Here is a 6,170-nt window from a genome sequence, read left to right as displayed (position 1 = left end):
TTCCTGCTGTGTTTTGTACTTGGTCAAATAACACTTGGACAGTTGTATGCATATCTGGACATTACACTTTAAAAAGTGACATTGACACTATGGAGCCTGTCCAAAAAAGAGATTAATAGTATTAGAGGACTTAAAATTAGACGCAGTTTTCAGTGCCTTGTGAAGATGTTCTCCATTCATCCTTTATTCAGTAATATATTTTACGCAGTCCTGTGCTTCGTTCTTGGAAACAGAAGTGAGCAACAAGACAATGCAATTCTCAAGGAGCTTTTATTCTAATGAGGAGGAGACAGATACTAAGTAAACAAAATAAGATATTTGAGCAATGAAAAATACTATGAGGAAAATAAAATAGAGTAACATGACAGTGACTGGTAGGATGATTAGCAATCAGAGAAATTGTCTCTGAGGCAATGACATTTGACTTGAGACTTCAGTGGTGATGGGGGGCCAGCCATGCAAGGATATGGAAAGTGTTTCATGCAGAGGGACTGTAAAGTACAAAGGCCCTGCACAGAAGTAGCTGGAGAATGATGAATGAAAGGGAGAGTTGTGGGAAATCAAGCAAGATAATGAGTTTGAATTTATTCTAAGTGTAATAAGAAGCCAGTAGAGGGTTTTAAGTCAGATATGATCTCATTTACCTTTTTAAAAGATCACTGCTGAGTGGACAATGAGTTATGGGGGTAAGACTGGATGTAGAGAAGAGTTTAGAGCAGAAAATAGTTTAATGAGTACTAAACATGAGACCATTTTCCCCTCCCAATCATTGCTTCCAATTACCGTAATTAAATTTTTCTCTGCCTTACCTTGACAAGGTTTTAAAAAGATTCAATAATTTTGGTAATTTTCCATTATTAAATGTCTAGTTTATTTGCTGTGAACCTGTGAAACTGTTGTAAAAAGTAGTCTATTAAAAAAACCCTCTAGTTCAGTCTAAAAACTTTTATCTCATACTTTATGGAAACACTTATTTTTTAAAAGAGAAGTTTAGTTGACTGTATAACTGACAGAAGCCAAATAGAAGCCAATAGTGTAACATAGCTGCCAAAAAAGAGACACTGTAATCTTAAGTAGTATTTATTGAAAAATGTTGTAGTGTTGCTTTTTGTTAATTTCAAGCCTCTGGCATCTAATTCAAACAAGATGGAATGATAGAGACCAGATTTACCCTCCTGCCTGGAACAACTGACAAAATCTATGAAATAATGATTTTTAAGACATTGTACATTAGGCAACAAAGGACAGTGATCTCTGAGAAACAGAAAACAGATGAGGAGGTCTCTGCAATTGCCCCAGCCTGCTTCCTTGAAAGAATTTCTAGGCCATGGCTTCACTGGGTGAAATCTGCTGAACATTTAAAGAAAAAAATAATACTAATTCTACACTCTTCCAGAAAATTGGGGAGGAGGACATACTTCTAAACTTAGTCTATTGGGCCTGCATTATCCTGATAAAACCAGGCAAAGACATTACAAGAAAAGAACATTTCAAACCAATATCCATTATGAACATATAAGGAGAAATTCTAAGCAAAATTTTAGTAAGTTGAATCTATCAATTTATAAGAAGGATATTACATCATGATTAAGTGGGGTTTATCCCAGGAATGCAAGGTTAGTTTAACGTTTAAAATCAATGTAATTTACCATATTAACAAAGTAAAAAAGGAAAATCATATGGTCATCCAGTAGACAGAGAAAAAGCATTTGAAAAAATACAATATCCATTACTGATTAAAAAAAAAAACTCTCAGCAAACTGGGAACAGAAGGGAACTTCCTCAACTTGGTAAAGGACATTCAAGGAAAACCTAACATTATGCTTAAAAAATGAATTCTGAAGTTGTGAATGTTTTTAACAGCTTTATTGAGACATAATTGGTATACAATGAACTGTACATATTTAACCATACAATATGATAAATTTTGACTTATATGTGCACTCCTGAATTCATAACTACGTCAAGATAGTGAACATATCCATCCTCCCTAAGAGTTTTCTCATGCACCCTTGTAATGCTACTCTCCCTCCCTTTTGTCCCTGTCCCTAGCTTCCCAGGCAATCACTGTGATCTGCTTTCTATCACTATAGATTTGTTTGCATTTTCTAGAATTATTTATATTAAAACATTATGTATTTTATATGTAACAATATAAAATTTAATATAAATATAATCATACATTAAAATATATTTTAAAAGAATATTTAAAAATATATGATTATATATTTTATAATATATTTAAATATTTTATATATACAAAATATATGGGATCATACAGTATGTACTCTTTTTGATATTTTTTCTGGCTACTTTCACACAGAACAATTATTTTGAGATTCATCCACGTTGTTGTGTATAGCAACAGTTCATTCACTTTTATTGCTGAGTAATGGATATGCCACAATTTGTTTATCCAGTTTTTTTTTTTTTTTTTTTTTTTTTTTTGCGGTACACGGGCCTCTCACTGTTGTGGCCTCTCCCCTTGCGGAGCACAGGCTGCGGATGCGCAGGCTCAGTGGCCATGGCTCACGGGCCTAGCCGCTCCGCAGCATGTGGGGTCCTCCCAGACCGGGGCATGAACCCATGTCCCCTGCATCGGCAGGCGGACTCTCAATCACTGCGCCACCAGGGAAGCCCTATCCAGTTTTTTAAATAGACATTTAGGTTGCTTCCAGTTTTGGGCTATTACAAATAAAGCTAACACTTTTCCCAAGTGTCCTTTGCCTCCCCCCCCAAGTCAGAAAAACTTTGGATATATTCTTTTTCTTCCTTTTGGCTTTATTGAGAAATAATTGGCATATAATGATGTGTAAGTTTAATACATATATCACATTTTCTTTATCTATTTGTCTGTGTGTGGACACTTAGGTTATTTCCACGTCTTGGCTATTGTGAATAATGCTGCAATGAACATGGGTATATAGATATCTCTTTGAGATAGTGATTCAGTTTCCTTCGGATATATACCCAGAAGTGGGCTTACTGGGTTGTAGAGTACTATTTTTAATTATTTGAAAATCTTCATATTGTTTTCCATAGCCACTGTATCAATTTACATTCCCACGTACAGTACACCAGGGTTCCCTTTTCTCCACATCCTCACCAGTACTTGTTGTCTTTTGTCTTTTTGATAAGCCATTTCAACAAGTATGGTGTTATATCTCATTGTGGTTTTGATTTGCATTTCCCAGATGATTAGTGATGTTGAGCACCTTTTCATGTACTTGTTGGTGATTTATATGCCTTCTTTGGAGAAATGTCTATTCAAATCCTCTGCCCATTTTAAAATCAGATTTTGGTTTTTTTGCTATTTAGTTGTATGAGTTCCTTATTTATTTTATATATTAATCTTTTATCAGATATGTGGTTTACGAATATTTCCTCCCATTCCATAAGTTTCACTTTCATTTTGTTAACTGTTTATTTTGCTGTGCAGAACATTTTTAGTTTGATGTAGTCCCAGTTGTTGATTTTTTTTCTTTTTTTGCTAGTGCTTTTGGTGTCATAGCCAAAAATTATTGTCAAGACCAATTGCAAGGAGTTTTTTTCCCATATGTTTTCTTCTAAGAGTTTTATGGTTTCAGGTCTTATGTTTAGGTCCTTAATCCATTTCAAATGAATTTTTGTGAGTGGTGTAAGGTAGAGGTCCAGTTTCATTATTTTGCATGTGAATATCCAGAAGAGACTGTCCTTTCTCCACTGAGTATTATTGTCTCTCTTGTCAAATATTAGTTGACCATATATGTGTGGATTTATTTTGGGGTTCTCAATTCTGTTCCATTGGTCTATGTGTCTGTTTTCATGCCAGTATCCTACTGTTCTGATTACTGATATAGATTTGTTGGATATTTTCATTCATACCTTATAAGGGTCATATAGCAGGAGCCCATATCAGTTTCTATGTTTCTGCATGCCTGCAACCCAAGGGGATATGTGAAGCTCTCCCAGGAATGTTTTCCTTAAACTTCATTGCAGCTGATAGCCCCAAGTTGGGTTTGCATTTTCTGCAACTCAACAAGGAGTGACCAACATAATGTTGGTGATAATTGTTATGATGATAATACTAAGCACTGGTACGTATTTAGTACTTACCATATACCAAGATCTGTTTTAACTTCTTTATATGTAGTAATACATGTTGAGCCTCACAACAGTCCTATGAAATATGTATTGTTATTATCCCCATTTTATAGAGAGGGAAATTGAAACATAGGGGTTAAATGATTTGACCAAGGTTTGCCTAGTGTCTCACAAATAGTAAGTGGTGGATTGGGTGGTAAACCCAAGCAGTCAGACTCAGAATCCTTTGTATTCGATTGGCCAAAAAGTTCATTCGGGCTTTTCCATAACATCTTACAGAAAAACCCGAACGAACTTTTTGGCCAGCACAATATTAACTATTATGTATCTTGTTTCTCAGTTTCCCCTTCTTGCAGGGTTCTTGATCTCTTTATTTTCTTGATTCTCTCCCTCACTTAACTTTGGGGAGAAAAGAACACCCTGTCCTGCCCCCGTCTCAAAAGTAAAAGGGGGAAAGTCTCTTACCACAAACAGTGCTATTTCTAAAAGGCCAACAGCTTCTGTGATAGCATTCCCCTTTTCCCTCCAAAGTTCTCTAAAGACTAGAGGATTGAACCTGGAAGTCGTGGGGTGGCGATGGTAGTAAGTTGAGTTCTGTTGCTTCTTGTTAAGTCTTGGAGGAAGTATCCAACTCTCTTTAGAATTTAGGGTACTTAGCCATTCTTGTTTGTCATCTGTGAGTCCGAGTTGCCAATGCTGGGGCAAAGGAAAAAAATCACTTTTTATTACTGAGGCTATTATAGTAGTCTAGGAAAGAAGACAGAGGCTTGGACTAGGGTAGCAGTGAAAATGGAGAGAATCATAAAGTTGGGATGTATTTTGGAAATAAAACCAACAAGACATGGTCGTAAATTGAATATGAGGGAGAAGAACAGAAAGGGATCAAAGAAGAGGATTTTGCCTTGAGCAACCAGGTAGATGGAGGTACCATTTACTGAGATGAGGAAGGCTAAAGATGAAGAGAGATTGGAATGGAAGTGTGAGGGTGGCTTGGTCATCAAGAGGACTGTTTTGCTTGGTTAAGTTTTAGATACCTGTTAGCCATGTGAAGGTATCAAATAGAGAGTTGGATACAGGAGTTTGCAGCTCGATGGGCAAGGTAAAGTCTACAGTTATAGATCTGAAAGTCACAGCATGTCCTATATTCAAAGCCATGGGATCAGATAAAATCAGTTAGGGAGAGGATGAGAGAAAAGAGAAGGCTGAGGATCAACCTTAATATTCAGAGGAAAACTCAGCAAAATATTGAACAGGAGTCATCAGTCAGATAGGAAGAAAACAAGGAGAGTGTATTGTCTGTGTCTCAAGAGAATCAGTCTTTGTCATGATTTGAGTATCCTAAATACAATAAGCTATGTACAGAGGAAGTGAAGCATTGACCTATTTCAGATGGTTTTCTGAACTCAGGCTGTCTGCTGTATAGGAAATTGAAACAAAACTTGAGTGGGAATAAAGAAGGTGAGACTAAATTATCTTCAGATCTCTTTTATCCAAATGAGTCTACCACTGAAACTCTTACTGTAAGAATCATATGTTTAAATGTGGAAAAATAAACCATTTTTGGTGAAGAATTTAGAACATGGGGCTAAGCTCCCAGTTATTTAACTCACTTGAATGGATACATTTTTTAGTAGGAAGAAGAAAATCAGAGATGAAGTGGTTTAAAAATTAAACAGAACTACTAAAAAGATTGTGAAACAATTCACCTATAAAACATAAATAGAAGTGAATATAAGCCTCAGCTAAGTGATTTCCAATGTAAGCCCATTTGTTTAAAAAAATTACCTTTATTAGCTTCTGGCTCTTCCATAGTTAATGCTGCTAGTTATGTCCCCTCCCCACAGGCTTCTAGTCTACCAATTTTCAAATTTTAGTGTACATTAAAATCAACTGGAAGACTTTTTAAAAATACATATTTCAAGGTCACATCTCTAGAAATTCTGATAGGGTGTAGCCAGGAAATATATATTTTGACTAATACTCTAGAGAAGATGACCCTGGGACCACACTTGACAAAGCACTTGTCCTGATCCTATGTTGCATGTATAGGTAACTCTCTTCTGGTAGCAAAAGTGCCACTTGGCACT

The sequence above is a fragment of the Lipotes vexillifer genome, unplaced genomic scaffold (genome assembly GCF_000442215.2).
Source record: "Lipotes vexillifer unplaced genomic scaffold, Lipotes_vexillifer_v1.1 scaffold933, whole genome shotgun sequence".
Lineage (NCBI taxonomy): Eukaryota > Metazoa > Chordata > Mammalia > Artiodactyla > Lipotidae > Lipotes > Lipotes vexillifer.
The sequence above is the reverse complement of the archived record's forward strand: the minus strand, read 5'-3'. Positions refer to the sequence as shown.